The sequence below is a fragment of the Dermacentor albipictus genome, chromosome 2 (genome assembly GCF_038994185.2).
Source record: "Dermacentor albipictus isolate Rhodes 1998 colony chromosome 2, USDA_Dalb.pri_finalv2, whole genome shotgun sequence".
In the NCBI taxonomy this organism is placed as follows: Eukaryota; Metazoa; Arthropoda; class Arachnida; order Ixodida; family Ixodidae; genus Dermacentor; species Dermacentor albipictus.
Window position 1 is genome coordinate 33,182,248 of NC_091822.1, and position 18,734 is coordinate 33,200,981.

Consider the following 18,734-nt stretch of genomic DNA (forward strand, 5'->3'; position numbering starts at 1 on the left):
GTAGTTTGCTCGGTGGCTTGGCTAGAAGCAGCTGCCTGGCATTGCCACTGGCTATTCTTAAAATTTAGATTGCTTCAAAATTAAATCTGTCCGTAACGTAAGACAGCTAATGCTTCATACCCCCTTAAACGATAAACGTGTTCTCTCCATTACGACGACAGAAGTGAAATTCTACGCTGAAATGTCGAGCGGCAACGATGCCGCCTGTGGAAGAAGACGACGACTACGACGAACGCGGGAGCAGTTGTGCGAGTGCGTTCGCGCGGTAGCGCCGATGGGCGCCAATTAGCCAGTTGTAGAATAAGAGGACGATGCTCGAGTCATTGCTGATGATGATAGTTTCAGCGAACTCGAACAACGACGGCACAAGGTTCTCATATAAAACACTGTTGTCATAGAAATCATGTTAGCGCATCCTGGCGATGGTGCAGAAAGGGTCCAAGCTCAATGGCACATGCGTCTGTGCGCTAGGGAACCTGTAACGCGCCCTTGAACTACCTTTGTGACACATGGGACCGAAAGAGGTCCCAGGCACAAGAGTAAGAACGGATGTTTAAAAAAATGTTTTGTAGAACTCTTCCAAAAGGAGTCTTAAAAGAATTATCCGCTCCATCCTTGAAAACGGGCTAGTGCAACTCTTCGCGCACTCGTCGCCGTCTTCTTCCACAGCTGGCTCCGTTGTGCAGAAAACTATCATCATCAGCAATGAATCGCGCGTCGTCGTCTTCCACAGCTGGCTCCACTGCCACTCATGCTCCCAGCGTAGAATGGCACTTCTCTTCGGTCGTCGTAATGGTATGGCCGCGTTTTCGGGAGTATGAGCCATTGCTTAAAGCGGCATGAGCGATTTATGGTCTTAGGTGACGGACTTATTTAATGACAGAGATGATGCGCGAATGTGTGTGTGTATTTACCTCGCCACGTTGGCCACAGATTAGGACAATAGATATGTTCGCTCCTTTCGTCAATATTCTTGGCCGCCTATGTATCGTGCACTAAACGGCTTCGCTGGTCACCCATTTTCACTGAGTGGAATGGCCATGAATATCTTCTAGCCTGGCATCAAAAGATTAAAAAATAGTTTGTTTGTTGGGAAACCCACCTCCAGTTAGTAATATAACAGATCGTTAAGGCGTGTCATTTCAAAAGAGAATGAAGTATTTTCGAATTGCAATGGTTGAGCTCACTTCCTAATCTTCTGTCCACCTATGTACTACGCTCATGTGCTTTGGTTTCTCGAGGGTTTTATAATGTTGCACGTGATGGTGCATCGGTGAAGTTCGCCTTAATACGCATAGCTGAAGCCAAACGTTCTCAATTGAGTCCTCCTTTGAACAGACGCATTCTACCATAAATAATCATGCCTGCCACTAGAGCACCAGAACTTTAACAGTACACCTGAAACTCTAAGATTACTTTTATATTAAAGGATATCAAATGTATGCATTGTGAAAAAGTAAAAACTACATTTGCTGCTGATGAATAAATAAGTAAAATGCGGCAAATCATGTTTCGCGCCTCGACAGTGGTTATCGTAAGAAATTCTTTAAAAGAAGAAAAAATATTGAATTGAATTCTGGATATTTACGCGCGAAAACCATGATTTGATTACGACGCACGCCATGAAACCTTTGTACCGAATAAATGACAAGTCATTCTCATTGTATTCATTCACGACCTAAAATTGGTAGACCCTGCCATTGAATGAAATAATTGCGCCAATAGAACGACAACACTAATCTTGGCAATAGGAGTAGAATTGTGTATGGGCTAGTTGGTTGAGATATAACAAATATATGCTTAGAAGGCCAGCCAATACTGCGTCAGATCAAGACACTTGGCAGGAGTGGCGATACGCTATGAAGAGAACTTTTGGAGGCATGTCACATAAAAGAGAGAGGCACGAGTTCTATTAGTGATACGTCAGGTTTTCTGTTTGAGAACGAGATGCAGCTGTTAAAAACGTCACTGTAATCGCTCTAGACAACTCTGATGTACGCATGCGCATTTGTTGTTTCTCCCTGCTCTGCTGTAAGGATAAAATCAGTTGAAGTTCAGTGCTCAACCCGTCGTTTCTTACTCTCCCTCCTAAGTCTTTTTTTTTCCTTTTGGCGCAACATTGTATACAGTGGACAGCAGGAGATGCCCTACCGGCACTCCCTGCAAAAGAAGAAAAGTGTACGATCCTGCTGAGTCTAAAAGCTTCAAGTTCAGAAGCCCCAGAGGCTCAAACAAGACATATTTTTATCATTTTATATTTCTCTGATGAGAAGAGAAAAAACGACCTGCGCAGCAAATAGGTTTTTGATACCGCTGGTTGTACAAGTGATATCTTCGTATCACAATGAATAATCTGAACACTATATATAAAAGAAATAAAACAAACTTCACAAATCAAGTGAGCTATACCATACGTCATATCGTGTAATGTAAGCTGAGCGTTCAAAACAACTGCTTGCCTTTACCAGAGCGACTGCGACGTCGACGAAATACTGCTGAAAAAGTATTTTGGGTCATCTTTTATATAAGGTCACATAATTATCCTGATTACGTACAGAACGTAGCTGCTCTGAAATAAAGGTCGAATATTTAGGAATCGCTTAACAGCACATATTTTTCACATGAACAACATGAGGTTCTTTGTTGTTCAGAAACGTTTTTATTCATCTCTAAATTCTACATATCTTTTCTTTTCCTGTCTGAGACACAAGTGTGGCACAAATAATTATCAGCATATGCGTCAAATATCAACATATTCTGTAGGATGTTTTGGTCATTTGTTGTTGCATAGAAAAACACATTTTCCAACACAAAGCTACACGTCCTAACCTTCTATATTAGTCATACTCACTCCAGGGCGGGAATCCTGGCATAGATGCAAGCGAAGTAAGCCGTGCTGCAAAGGAATGCTCGCAGAACGTCGACCCACAGGACGCGGAGGAGACTTGCTACGAACGACTTCTTGGGAGCAGGAGTCTTCCATCTTTCGGGCAGAGAAGCAGGGAATAGAAACAATACAATTGCTTTCAGCGCCTTTTTAGTTGGACAGTTTAAAAATGTTTGAGAAAAACCTAAGCGACTATGAAGAAAAGAATGGAGTACGTGAAAGAAAATACGTCGCATAAGGTATGCCACCCCTAAAAAAGGTCAATTACGTATGAGACGAACGCCACAGAAAAGCAGTAAGTAGCCCCACAAAGCAATACATGCAGTTCATCTGAAGGGAAGGCGTCAATGGTAGAATAGTTTTATAATTGTACCTCGTCCGGCGGGTGTCCCCCAAGATATACCAACGGAAAAATTGGTACAGTGCTGCACGGAGCTTACGTGTTCCGCTCCTATCACCTATCGCCATAATAGTTATCGCATTTCTTTTGAAATACAAGAGAACGAAATCAGCATTTCGAGTAAGAACAAGCTAAGAGAGCAGTACAACATTTCAGCCGGCTCTCACACAAAGACGATTCGAATTTTTGGTTTGTATTCGAGACGGTCTTGAAGCCGTTCTAAAGGGTTCAGAACAGTGCACCTTGTCTTATAGATTTTGCTTTTTCGTATGAATAACGTGGAAGGCATACGTGTGAAGAAGCATATAATATCGGTGTAGCGTATCGTCAACGCCTTTCATATCGGCTCGAAAAGTAATCTCAAATTTATTCTAATACGACTTGAGAAACTGGGTGATGAATGCCCAGCAAAACTTCTAAGGTAGATTAGCTTTGTACTCCTGGTTCGGAGTATATACCTAGTGTTTTAGCGATAATCGTAGTCTTTACAAACATTAGGGCACCATATACAAAGTTCTTTTTTTTTAATTCGAGAGTATGCCCTTAGGCATAATACAAAAGATGTTAGAAATACACGAACAGGTTCGACACAAAGTTCGTTCGTGTCGCCCAAAGGGCGATAGACTGACAGCAATAGCACCATTTAGAACTGCGCCTAAAGTTATCGGGCTCTGTTCATCCTATACACCACTGCGACTAAACATTGAGGTGGCATACTTGGGTGCCCGAGAATTTTTGGTACTGTTGAAAGCTTAACACGTTGAGTAGGGCCTCTATTGGTATCGCACAGGGGCCGCATTCCTACTCCCACACAGCGGGGCCAGCGAAATCATGTGACTTTTAAACTGTGAGCACCAAAGTTGTTTTTCACATAATAATAGTCTGAAATGAATAGGATTAAAAGGTATCCGTTGTATCCTGAAAGTTTCATAGTTTTCGTTCGTGCTACAATTCTCAGAAATTCTCCCAATTACCAGTTTCGAAAGTTGGGATCTGGTTTCAGTAACTTTGATGCTTAAATATACGGCCTCGCGCGCGTTATCACCTCAGCGAACGTGCAGTCCCAATATACTTTCGATGTCTTGCCTTATCAGTCTACTACATGAAAACAAAACGTGTGTTCTTACGTTGTCATGATGTACGGAAAATCTATTTTTGTGTATTCAATGAATGAAAGACAAATAATGCCTCAAGAGCAATGCGCAGAACTTTTCCCGGCTAAAACTTCCACGGTTAGTTCTAGTAGTAACACACACAATAAATACCCCATAAAGTGGATGAAAAAACAGCGCCGTGGTAGCTCACTTGGTAAGAGCATCGCACGCGTGATGCGAAGCCGTGGGATCATTCGTGTTTCCAAGGAGATTACGTTCTTGAATAAGGCGACTTTTAGTTGGCGTACTTTAGATGTATTGAAAAGTAGCAAAGTCCATTGAGGATACTCTCACATACGGCAAACTTTATTTTTAAAGCTGTGTTTATATGCAGACGAAAAGTGCTGAAAATCTGCGGGATTTAGTTTTGACGCACTTCTCATACCCGCTATTGCGTCTTCCGCCGGCTAAATTTCGCGCTCTGGGTCAGCGGGCAAAACCGAAAGTTTTATATTTTCTATATCCGTAAAGAGTGAAAGCTTCAATATGCGGGGTGCCCCAGCTTACTATAGCCAGAGCAGAAAGACACCTGCTGGTCCTTTCTTTTTTTTTTAAATAAATGTTTCACCTCCTCCTCATCCTCCTCCTCCTCCAAACGTGCAAATTCCACGTAACTGGAGACAACAAAGGTAATGTCTTCCGTCGATCGGCGATAGTCAAACATTTTTTTTCATTACATCTAATTATACAATTAGTCTTAATCAATTAATATCATTCTCAAATATTATAATTAGATGAAAAGCGTCAATGAGAAAACTGTAGAGCGACATGAAAAACTTGCGATATAGCTTTCTGTTGCTCAATGCGCTCCACATAAAAGTGTGTTATTGCCGCGCAACTGGCCGATTAAGACGCTTTGCGTAGATTGGTGGGCTTCCGTCAGCACCGAAACACCCACAGACGTAGAAGCTGTCATCGAAGGCGGCGGACGTCTACTGCTCAAAAATTAAATTTGCAACGCAGAGGCATCAGTTGGCTGCATGCGCGAAAAGCGGAAGTGATACTGACAAACTTCAGCCACGAGCTCAAACACATCAGTAAAGGCAGAACGATGGCATACAACGAGGAAAGTGTGGAAACAAGGAATATGTTTGTTCACGCGGCGATAGTTCTCGAACCAGACTTCGACATCAATCCAAGTCTCCCCATGTGGAAGAAGCAGCACGTCAAATGTCTTGTCTGATGATATAGAGACTTCTTTTCGACGTCATCGAGAATTTGAATGAATATATGTTTTTAGTAGTTCAAGGGCCAGGTGTGGGCTAAAGAGGGCCATGCCAGTCTTAATGACTTCACAGTGACGAGATCTATCAAGTTGATGTAACGTTGCTGTAAAGAGGTCTGAATATAGTTGCTGTAAAGTGCATAAAATCTACGTGCAATAAGATAATGGCGATGGCTAATGACGTGTGCGCTGGGCCTTAAAGTGCATTGCGAAAAATTTATACGATATGCAAAATATGTCAGATGCGAAAATTGCCTAGAGCACTACTGCCTCACGAGAGCCCTTGAAACACAAGAGCCTGAAAGCATGGGCTGCACAATACTTCTATTGCAGTGGCATCCACTGAAGAGAGGAAAAGCAACAAGTGCATAGGAGGCTAAAAACATAATAACGAATACCGGAAACGCAAGGACATCAAAGCATAAATTGGAGACAGCCAGCAGCATCGTCGGGCGCGACACTGCTGCTACCATGCACTGCTCAGAACTGCTCTTGTTCCTGGCCAGACTGTCATGGGCGTCCTTTACTGGCTTCCTGGCTCTTTCCCTAGGCGATACTTCGATGGTCCACCGCTGCTTATGCCGGTCGTGCCGCGATCCCTGCCGTGTTTGGACGCAACTGCTCCCTACGTCGGGCACCTCGGATTGGGAACGAATACCGTCGACGCAAGCGCATCAAAGGATAAATTGGAGCCAGCCACCAGCATCGTCGGAACGACACCGCTGCAACCATGCCCTGCTGACAACTGCATTTGTTACAGGTCAGTTACTTTAACAGTGCCGCATGTGAAAAAACTAGCTATTGCTGTCATATTGCGGTGTCGTGCTCATTGCAGCTGTCTAGCGTTAAGAAGCTGATATAGTGGCGTTTGCTCTGTGTATCTTCTTCCCTCGTTAACTTGCTTCTCATATTATCGGGAAATGTTGAGTCGAACCTGGCCCAATGAGTAAGACAGAGTCCTCTGCTTTCGAATCGGCCCCGAAAAGAATTCAAAATCTGGAATCAGGGTGGAAGTGAGCTTTGCTTGAAGTTAAGGGTATCAAGGATGAACAAAAGGCCACTAACGATGAAATAAAATAATGTTTAGAGATAGTCACTGCACTTGAAACTAGTGCAACCATAACTGCTCCCACTGAAGTGGTTCCACCTCAGAATACCCTTCAAGATATTTCAAGCCACCTAGACCGAATAACATACAGATGTGACGATACAGAAAAGTGAGTAATACGGTCATACTTATTATTTTTCGGGCAAGATGATGATGAAAAAGAAGATTGGGCCACGCGAGAGGAAGAGAAGATCAAGTTATGCGAAGAAAAACTCGAACTTGCCACAACCAGTATGCAGTACGAACGGGTTCATCGTCTGGAAAAATATTCTACTGAAAAAAAAAAACGGTCCATATTCCCAAAAGTCTCTTCACACAAGGACGAGCAAAGTATCCTGTCCACAGCACGTAAGCTTTAAGGGACAACATTTTCAATTGGTGAAGACTTCACGTCATCAACAAATGTGGCTAGAAGAAAGCTACTAGCTTTTGCCAGGACATTTGATAAGCCTTTTAAGTTGGTGCTCGACAAGCTCTACTAGACAAACAAGTATATGTCTACGATACCGCTTGCGACTCAGTAATACAATCTCCCAGATAGCCAGATACGAGCCCAAGCTCGTAAAATAATCCGCTGCATTTCTTGCCGCAAGCAGCCCTCTCGCTCTCAGTGACCGACACTAACTTCCGAAGTTTGCTTCCAAAACGCAATATACTTGGTGTTCTCTGGGTTAGAGTAACTCAGACATAATAGTACTAGCGGAGACCTGGTTGAATCCAGTAATCGAAGGCAATGAGATTCTGCGAACAAATAATCTTTACAAAATTTATAGAAACCACCGCATCGATAAGCGCAGTGGGGGTGTACTTATCGCTATTGAAAAACCTTTAATATATATTTATGGACTCCGTGTCATCTGTCCAGGCTGTATGGGCTGCTTTTCATGTGTCCTCCAGGGCTGTGCTCATTAGGGCCTGTTACCGGACACCAGATTGTAATCATTCATCTTTGAATGACTTGCGGGACAGTGTTACTAAAGTGTTCCAGCTGTGTCCATCTAACCACGTTTTTGTTCTTGGTGATTTTAATTTTCCGCTTATCGGCTGGGAACATATGTCTTCCTCATGTCATGCGTCTCTGGAGCTAATCAATCTAACATAAGATTTTAACTTCTTCCGAATAGTGAGGGTGTCTACACGCGCTTCCAATATCATGGACTTGGTTTTCACAAACGCTGCTGACACAATAATATCCATTTCAAATATTAGCTTTAGTGATCCTATTCCCATTCAACTAGATGTTAGAATCACGAAGCCCGTGTCAGGCGTAACAACAAAACAAATTCGGCGATTATAACGGAGCAAATTACGATTCCCAACTGAAGAATGTTTTCGCCAAGTGCTACTACCTTACCTTAATTGTCGATCCGTAAATGACAACTGCATACTCTACAGCGAAAAATTAACTGCGTTGGTATACCGGTACGTCCCGATAGCCTCCACAACCAACAGCAGATCCAGCCTTTGGTTCAACAAGTCTCTTCGCAAGCTAAGGAATAGAAAGAAGCTTCCGTATAACAGGGCTAAACAAGTGCGCAATCTGAGGCTTGGCCGATATACAGAATATTTAAAGAATTATTCCATAGAGATACCTTCCGCAAAAGAAACATACAACTCGCAAGACCTACCAGCGCTGCTAACTTCCAATCCCAAAATGTTTGGCAAACCTCCGACAAGAGATATTCACACCATAACTTTACACGGAACAGATAACATACCTATTTCTACCGCCGATTGCCCCACCGTATTCAAGAAGAAGAAACTTTAATAAAGAATAGTCCGGCAGTGCTTGCTGTGGTGGCCTCAGGTGACGGCTCGAAGTCCTTGGACTCGAGCGGCATCTTCGGCTTGCCGGACGGCCCAGAGCTGGTCTGCCAGCTCTGAACGTCTGATAGCCGCCTCCCAGCGGCGGCGACGCCTACGGAGAAGGTTCCCGGCGGCTCCCGCATCCGGGGCGGCGTCGGGAAGAAGCGAGCTCGAGCCTTCTCCCACCCTGGCAACGGCCGCGATTATGGACGCGTCGCCAACGGAGCTGGTCTGATTACCGTTGTTGCCGGCACACTCCCAAAGCATGTGTCGCAGCGTTGCTCTCTGTCCGCATGTTTTACACGCGTCTGTTGAATATAAACGCGGATAGCAGTAGTGTAAGATAGCGGGGCTAGGGTAGGTGTGTGTTTGGAGCAAGCGTAACGTTACGGCCTCGTTCCTGTTCAATTTGTCATGCGGTGGCGGGAATGTGCGTCTTTCGAGTCTGTAGTGTTGGGTGAGGTCTCTGAACGTGGTTAGGCGATTGCCCCACGCCCAGTGTGCTTCTTGTTGTGTTTCTGTTGTAGTGTCCCGATCCGGCAGATCCGATGCCCCGCTCTCGGGGACGGAGGCGGCCAAATAATCAGCGACGGCTCGGCGTGTGAGACCTCGAGCCGTGGCGTGGGCCGCCTCGTTGCCCGCGAGCGGCACATCGGTATGTGCCGGGGTCCAGAGGAGGAAGACCGTAGAATTTTGGCGTTGCGAGGGCGATGACGAGTCGCCGTCGTCAGAAATTTGGAGTATGCGGGCCGCTTCCCGCGAGACACCACCGCGCGCGAAGCCGCGGATTGCCGCCTGCGAGTCGCTGATCACGATCGCAGCGTTCGGCACCGCGACGAGTGCTAGGGCTATCGCGGCTTCTTCGGCCGCCTCCGTGTGTCCCCTGGTCACCGTGGCGCTCGCGAGGCACTTACCCGAGCGGTCTACAACCGCTATCGCGTGTGCGCTTCTCCCTCCTCCATATGGAGCCGCGTCTACGTATACCGCCTCGTTGCTGTTACCAAACTTCTTCCGTAGGTCGCTTGCTCGTTTGTTGCGTCTCCCGGTGTGGTGCGTAGGGTGCATGTTCTTCGGAAGCGGCGGGATGATCAGGCGGTCGCGAACAGAGGCGGGAACCACCGTCTTTTCTCCATGCTGGGTGTGGTACGCGATGCTGAGCGACTCGAGGATGCATCGACCAGCCCTTGACCTCGATAATCGTTCGTATTGTGCAATGTCGTGCGCCTCGATTAACTCGTTAAGGGAGTTGTGAACTCCGAGCTCTAGAAACTTGTCGGTGCTCGCGTTGAGTGGAACGCCGACCGCCCTCTTGAAAGCCTTTCGGATCATGCATTCGAGTTTGTTTTTTTCGGACCCGATCCACCTCAGGTAGGGGGCAACATACGTTATGCGGCTTATCGCGTACGCCTGCACGAGGCCGATCGCGCACTCTTCACGCATACCATTGCGTCTATTCGTGATGCGATGCAAGAGTCGGATCGTGTCATCTACCGAACGACGAAGTATTCGCACCGTCTCTCCGTTATGGCCGTTTGCCTGCAGGTGTAACCCTAGAATTCTAATTTTCTCTACGTGCGGTACGGGAGTACCATCTGCCAATGTGATGCGTATTTTGGAATAATCCCGTTCCTCTTCGAGCAAGGTTTTACGACCTCTCCTTGTGGGTTTGTAGAGTAAGAGTTCGGATTTGGTAGCCGAGCACTCGAGGCCCGTTCCACGCAAGTAATTCTGAACCGCATCTACTCCTGCCTGTAGCGTTCGCTCGACGTGACCGTCACATCCTCCCCCGGGAACCCAGAGGGTGATGTCATCCGCGTAGAGACTGTGATATAATCCTTCTATTTCTGTTAATTTCTCGGGTAGACCAAGTAGAACTAAATTAAAGAGCAATGGTGATATGACGGATCCTTGCGGCGTGCCGCACGGACCCGTCTCAAATTCCGGCGATTACTCGTCGCCGACGACGACGCATACGCGCCTGCCCGCGAGGAAATCTCTAACGTAATTATACATTCTTTGGCCTAGTCTTAATGTTTTATTTGTTTTTAAGATCGATTCGTGCTTAACGGTGTCAAAGGCCTTTTTAATATCTAAGCCTAGAATTGCCTTAGTGGAGCTGGTAGTGTCGTCTACGATCTGGTGTTTAAGCTGAAGCAATACGTCCTGTGCGGAGAGGTTGCGGCGGAATCCTAGCATGGTGTGCGGGAACGCGTCATGATCTTCGAGAAAGTATGTCACGCGGGTGAGAACTGCGTGTTCCATGACTTTTCCGACGCAAGACGTAAGCGAAATCGGTCTTAGATTATCGAGCGTAACTTGCTTGCCAGGTTTAGGAATCATGTTAACGCGGGCCCGTTTCCACGCTTTGGGAATAGAACCCTCTCGCCAGCACTCATTGACGTAGGCCGCGAGTCGGGAGATTGACTCGTCGTCTAGGTTGCGGAGAGTCTTGTTGGTAACCCGGTCTGGGCCGGGCGCCGATCGAGTGTTGAGTTCGAACAGGACTATCCGAATTTCCGATTCGCTAAATTCCGCGTCCAGTTTCTCGTTTGTGACGCCGTCGTACTCGGCGTGCTGGATGCTTTCAGCCTTCTTAAAATAACGGTCACGTATTGCGTCGAGGAAGTTATCACGTTTATAATCTCTGACTAGTCTACGAGTCTTGTGGCCTTGAGCGGACCGAGTCTCCTCCGGATCTAATAGGTGTCTAAAAAGGCGCCAAGCGCTCGCCCCGGTCATCTGCCTCTCGAGGCCGTTGCACGTGTCTTCCCATTGTGCCCTGCATACCTGAAGTGCGTATTCTTCGATGCCTCTGTCTAATTGTGCTATGCGTTTGCGCAACGCCTTATTATGTCTTTGGCATTTCCATCTCTTTAGGAGGGCTCGCTTTGCTTCCCACATGTGTAGGAGCCTACTGTCAATTATTTCGAGGTTCGCTTCGGGCGGAACATCGCTAGTTGCTGCGCCTACGTCCCTTCTGAGCGTCTCGGTCCACTCATCTATGTCCGTAATCGGCTCGTCGCCTCGCCCCGCTTCTTCTCGCTTCTTGCGGAACATGTATTCAACACGTTTTTTTTTTTCATCCGTTTCACTCAGGAGGACTTTTCCAATGTTCCAACTGTTCCCGAACTTTACGCCGCATGCATGGCACCAATTGTTATCAGTGTTAAAGGCGTTAAATTACTCAAAAGTAACCTCAAAGTGTCCGCTTGAGCCACTATTGACAGCATTATTTCCAAGACATAAAGAACACCATCGCTGCCTCAAGCAAGATCTTATGCCATATTTTTCAACGATCCCTAGCATCTGGAAAGTTAGCCACCGATTGGTTAACAGAAAAAATAATACTAACTGGCAACTCTGGAGATATTCCCTTGTTTGACAACAATCAGTCCATATCTTTAACCTGTATATGTTGCAAAATGCTTGAGCGCTTAATCAGTTCACACTTGCACAACCACCTAGAAGCTCACAATTTCTTTTTTTCGAATCAGCATGGTTTCAGGAAGGGGTTTCCCTGTGACACACAGTTATTTTAACTAACGACCGACCTGCATTTTAACATGAACTGCAACCTTCAAGCTGACGATCTTTCTTGACTTTTCTAAAGCTTTTGAGTGCGTGCCCCACTGCCGCCTAATTCCTAAATTATCTGTCCTGCTACTTGACTCTTTAACATTATCCTGGATTCGTAATTTTCTTTCTTTTCGAGAACAGTTTACTGTTGTTAACAATTTCTATTCCCCAACTTCTTCTATTAGCTCTGGTGTGCCGCAAGGCAGTGTCCTCGGGCCCTTACTCTTCTTAATCTACATGGACGACTTACCCACGCAGATTACTTCCTGCATGCGCCTTTTGCCGATGGCTGCATAATATACCGTCCTATTCACATTACTGACGATCACTTGGTAATTGAAGCAGACCTTAACCTTATCGCGAACTGGGGTAACACAGGGCTCATGACGCTAAACTTTAAAAATTGCATGGTAATGTGCTTCAGCCGAGAACGCGTAAATTCCAAATTATCGTATCACCTTAATAACACTGTACTTTCCCACACTTCATCATACAAGTACATTGGTGTTCTTCTTACAGAGAATCTTTTATGGGTGCCACACATAACTTGTACATGCGCCAAAGCATCACGTTCCCTTGGCTATCTATGACGCAACTTGTGAAATGACCCGACAAACAATCGAAAACTCACTTTCCAAACATTCATTCTGCCACAGTTGGGATTTGTCTCCACAGTTTGGTTTACTCATCAAAATTACCTAATCAATGTGACAGAAAGGATAAAAAATAGAGCAGCCTCATTCACATCACGTAACTACGCTGTAAACTCAAGCATTACAGAAGTCAAATTAGACCTTCTACTGCCGCCATTAGATAGCCGCCGCAAGATCGCTTTTCTGTGCTTATTCCACAAAAATATTTACACTAATAAACGAACCCGGTTACAAATACAAATACCCCACTCTTTTTCACGGAGATTACATAATCATTTCGGTTTCATGCGCATATACGGTAAAACAAATGCGTAAACCTCGCTCCATTCGTCTCTGGAAAGGCCTCCCTGTTAACATAGCCTTCATGTGTAACCCTGGCACAATCCGATGTCAGTTGCTCACGCTTTACCCATTTAATGCCGTTCACGAATGTGCAATCTAGCTTATCTTATCGCGCAATTTTTGTAATGTTGTAGATATATTTGAATAAACAGCATTTATTTTGCTCTGTTAGTGGCAAGAAGTGTTAGTGTGCCTTCATATATTGCTTTGTATTCCCTGTGCCTTAAATATTGTATAATACGGCAATCTTTTTATATCACTGCTCCTGTGTGAAATTTATACTTTGTGTGTCTTCACAGCTTGAAATGCCCCCCCCCCCTTGATTTATGCCCTGCCAGAGCACCTGTAAGGTTATTTTGAATAAATAAATAAATAAAGTAGGCACAATAACAGTTCCTCTAGCCTGCGGAGATGGCAGGGAAAATAGGGTGTTAAAATAACCACATCCCCTAAGTAGCAGAGTCATGTTTTCCACTTGAGACCACGCAAAAGGTTACCCGCTTGTCTATCAGACACTTAAATGTTGCCGGGGCGTTGCAAAGCCCGAAAGGCATGGCACAAAATTCATATAGGTCATCTGGTGTTAGAACAGCGGTTTTAGGTTGATCTTCTGGTGCCACGGAGCCTTGCCAACAGCCACTTCGTAATTCAACAGAAAAGAACTCCGCTCTTTGAAGGCAGTCAAGGGCATCGTCAAATCTTGGTAGAGGGCAAATATTTAACAGGGATAGGCGGGCTAGTTGGCGGTCGATATTGGAATGCATCATGTTGAAGTTCCGCGCCTGCCTTTTGTTTTTCTTTCTTTATTTGTTTGCGCGGTTACATGATGCATTCCAAATAAAGAGGGCGAATATGATATCTACTTATTTCTTAAGATGATGGTAATCGACACATACTGTATCGATCCAACTCTTCTTTTAGCAAGAACTAAGAATGCCCAAGAGCTATCTAAAGGTTGAAAGAAATCGCGCTTGAGCAACTATGCTACTTCATCGACGAAAACACGGCGCTCCATCGCGGATACACGATATCGTTTTCGTCGCAGTGGTACACTGGTACCCGTGTCGATGTCATGAGAAACAGTTGTGCGGCCCAGCAAAACATGATGACTAGCGAAAGAAGAACCGAACATGTCAAAAGGCGTAGAAGCTGGGCATGTTGTGGAGCAGTCAACGTGTCAGTGATGGAGCTATTTACATCGAACTTAGTCGGCTGATTCCCGGAGTTACAGGCCACTCCGGCGACCTCATCAGTGCTGATGGAGCAAGTTGGCATGGCAATGATGGCGGCAAGGTAGACATACTTCACGCGGTCAACGCACTCGCCACGAAGCAAAGTTACGGGACATGACAATTGGTTTCAGCTGAGTCATCTGCTGACGCTGGCATGAACATCCAAAAAAAACGAGACAGTGCGGAACATTAGCGACGAAGGAAAATAGCGGATGTCATAGAAAGTGCGCTTGTATCAGCAACGACGCTGCATGATACCGTGGCAAGGGCAGAGGAGTTTGGTAGACTTGTGGCAGCTTCGGCAATAAATGCTTTATATTCAGCTTCCCGACCATCAATAAGCGGGGCATCATAAAGGGTTTGAAAATTAATTTGAGCACTGGAACGGTCCATGATGGCCTTATAAGCAGAAAAAAAGTCCAAGCTAAAAATGAAATACTGGAAGCAACAGTAGTGCTACAAACGTTCTACAATCTAGAGGAGGCCGTTAATCCCAACGTGTGAACTACACACAGCCACAGGTGTGAGGCGGTCTGCGCTTGCAGTACGAATTGATACGTTTGACAGCGCATGCCGTTGTAAGTTTTCTGAGCTAATGGAAACGTTTGGCACTAATAACCGAAACTGCGGCCCCAGTGTCGATGAGGGCGAGCGCAGCGACGCCGTCACCATGTACGTCAATAACGTTAGCAAGAGAAGAGAGAGGCCTCATTTTTTTCGTGGCTAGCGCAGTCCATGCTTCTGCAACAGCGGCTATTGGTTTTGTCGTTGCGACGTAGAGGGACAACGTTGCATCGGGCAAAGCGATCAGCGTCAATGTGATGGCGAACGACGTTCAAGAGGGTGGTGGTCGGAGTATGAAGACATTTGGCTGAGGTTCTGAGCTGCAGAGCGACGAGAGCAGTGAAATATATGAATTAAAGTTGAAGCTACGGTGGCAAGATGATGCGCGGCGACAGTGAAATTGTGCGAGGTGTCCTGGTAGACCACACGCGAAGCTTATTGGATGGTTATCGGGAGTGCGCCATTGTCCACTGTTAAGTGGGTACTGCGGCTGAAGTAAGCGAGCAGCTGGACACCATGGCACTGCTGATGGGAAAGGCACAACGATCTGAGATGGTGGCTGTGTGAGAGCCTCGACATAGCCGAGTGGTGCGTTTACCTCGATATAGGCAATGGGAGACCGCACCAGCGGAGTCTCGCGTACAGAAGGCAGAGCTGCGCACATCGGTTCCTTTATGACCTGGCAAAGTTAACATTTAAAAGCGAGCCTGTTGCCGGGCAGTAGACAGCAGTGAAACTGGTGTGTGACCTCAGCACGGACGAACTCCTTAACATGGCTAAGCACTGATTCCATATCAGGAGCGGTGGCCATGCTGGAAAGAGTTTTGTTGGACACAGGTGTCGCTGTCGCGTCTTCGCGTCTGCAGCGTCTTCTGTGTCACAGGACGCAAAAGACGCTGTCGGCAGAGCTCGTCAAAACATTGACGAAGCTCCATGACATGAGAAACAGCGCCAGGTTTTCTTACAGTAGCATGTGAAAGAAATGGTCTGAAATGCCCCTCATGTCGTGACGAACCTTGTTCGCCTCCCCTATCGCTGGGTTGACATGCCGGCAGAGGTCAACGACGCCCTCTATGTAGCCACTGAAGGTTTATCCAGTTTACTTCGATCAGCTTCCTAGGAGTTGAGAGCGAAGCTTGCGCACGCCAGGGCTGCCGGAAACTTCAGTGATGCTTGCTTTGAAGCTAGCCCATGTCAGGAGACTGGCTTCGTGGTTTCATACCACAGCTAGGCGACACCCGTTAAATAAAAGTTCGCGTTGTTGAGATTCAGGGGACTGTAAGATTTATTTGTGGTGCAACGATTCCAGCAAACTTTGAACGTCTTTCTCATAGGTGCCGCTGAAGATGTCAGGATCTAGCAGACGCTGGGCACGGGCACATACAATCGCTGGACAAAGTGGTACGCGTTGTCAGGAATGACCGATGGCAGCGTAGCTCTGGGTAGCTGTGGGATGATGCCCTCCGCGAATGACCTCCCGAAGTCCTCCGAGCTGTGATACAACGGGCTTGAAACATCGCCGGCATATTCTTAGGGACCCTAGACTGAGGGTTCCTCCCACACTGCTCTCACCATTCAAATATTATTAATAAAGATGTTTTACTCTCTCTGGGTCACTACAGAATAGTCTAAAACTGCAGCAACCTCCACTAAAATCTAAAGCGAGGAATGGACAGCACACGAGAGCAGCAGGCAGCGTAGGTAGCGTTTCAACTAGAGCAGCTCAGCCAATCTCGGACTCGCACCTCTCCCGACAACGGGAATTCCTTTTCACTTCAACATAAGAATACATTGTGATGCAGCAGTTGTGACGACGTTTATTCCCCGTCAAAGATGCGGTGAAACGACCATGCCCAAAGCACGGATCACACACCAGAGCCAGCCCCACAAGCGATGATGAAGAAGAACCCCATATCAACCCCACATGATGATGAACATGTACAAATGACAAAGAAGAGCCTCTAAATTCGCACAATAATGTCCTCTCGCGCAAGAGCGGCCATCCTGGCCGCAATTCAAAGCGGCGGCAAACGTCTCGTGAAAGGCTTCATACGGGAAATGTGGACAGCCTGAGCGGTGTGGCAGCGGCGGTCATTTGGAACAATAACTGGTAGCACGCGATAGTTAACCACAGAAGTCTGCTCCAAGACTTTGTAAGGGCTAATGAACCGAAGCTGAAACTTGTCACACAAGCCAGGAGTACGAACTGGTGTCCGGAGTAGCACTTCCTCGCCAGGGCGGAAGCACACGACGCGATGAGAGGCGTCGTAATGCTGCTTGCGGTCCTGTTGCTGTGCTTCGGTGTTGATGCGAGCGAGCTGGCGACAACGCAGAATGCGGGACACATATTCTTCACAGGAGGACGGGCATTGATTGACAGTTGGCGCGAAGAAAGAGGCGTCAAGACAGGAACTGGGCGAACGACCATAGACAAGGTAGAATGGCGAGTAACCCGTCGTGCGTTGAACAGCGGTATTATATGCAAAAGTCACGAATGGCGAAATTGCGTCCCAGTTTCTGTGATCCAGTTCGATGTACATGGCTAGCATGTCCGACAGCGTGCGATGAAATCGCTCTGTGAGGCCGTTGGTTTGCGGGTGGTAACTGGAGGTAGTAGAGACTTTTAGCGTGTCCGGTATTCGGGCAAGCGCGGGCGGTTTTCCGGTTTATCGGGGGCGTCAACGTGAGCGGCCAGATTGGTAGTGCCAGCTGGCGGCGCAAAGCACAACCACACAAACACAGAGCTAATTACTATATTCTGCCTAGCTGCTGGCGTAAATTTGCGGCAGTGGGATAATCGTGCTCACAATTACGCCGCTGCCAAAAATTTGCACGAGTGGCGAGGCAGGATATGGTGAGGTACTGCAGTTTTAGCTATGCGTTTGTCTGGTTGAGCTCTACAATACCAGGCGGCTTCACCGCTCCGGCCGCTCACGTTTACGCCCCAACAATCCGGTAATCCGCCCAAACCACTCCCGTTTACCGGAATAGCGTACAAGCTAAAAGTCTCTAGTCTTGTGGGTGGTTCCGGAGGCTCTGAGTACGTCGTCTACTAGTTGCGAGAGGAATGCTCTTCCACGGTCGCTCAGGAGGACGCGAGGAGCACCGTGACGCACTATTAAGGATTGAAGTATGAATGCAGCAACTTCAGAGGCTGAGGCAGAACTCACACAAGTTGTTTCGGTGTAGCGTGTCAAGTGATCAATGGCTGTCACAATTCATCGTTTACCGGTGAGAGTCACCGGAAGAGGACCATACAGGTCAATGCGAACGACCTCAAACGGTTGCGACGGACAAGGAACAGGTTGCAGTTGTCCGCTTGGAGCTGATTTAGGGAGCTTTCGACGTTGACATAGTCCGCAGGAAGCGACATACATCGCTACACTGGCGGACAATCCAAGCCAGTAGAAGCGACCTTTGATGCGGTCATAGGTTTTCTGGAAACTAAAGTGACCAGCAGCCATGTCGCTGTGAGTAGCCTGCAAGACATGAGCACGTAGAGAGCGTGGCAGGACAGGAACCCAGCGTTGACCGTCAGGGTGATAGACATGACGGTACAGGACGTGGTTGTCAATCTTAAATTGCTTCAGCTGTCGACGAAGGCGGGCGTTAGGTGGGCGCGAAGCTCCTTGAAGGTGGTCTATGATGCGTCGACAGTAAGAGCCGGCAAGTTGATGAGATTTGAAGGATTTCTTGTCGTGTGGAGTCATCTCGTCGACAGTGGCCAACAAGAAAGGATGCGAGGAGGGATCGTGCGAAAGCTTGTCACGGATGGTAGTTTGAGGTC

The 18,734-nt window shown here is 46.9% G+C and overlaps 1 long non-coding RNA gene across 1 annotated transcript in view; it reads left to right on the forward strand.

Moving 5' to 3' along the window:
- Positions 1-726: 726 nt before the first annotated feature.
- Positions 727-18,734, forward strand: part of LOC135916598 (uncharacterized) — a 32,531-nt gene continuing 14,523 nt past the window's right edge. The window contains exons 1-2 of the long non-coding RNA XR_010568981.2: positions 727-795; positions 6,217-6,426. This is a non-coding gene — a long non-coding RNA (uncharacterized lncRNA). The remainder of the gene's footprint in view (positions 796-6,216; positions 6,427-18,734) is intronic.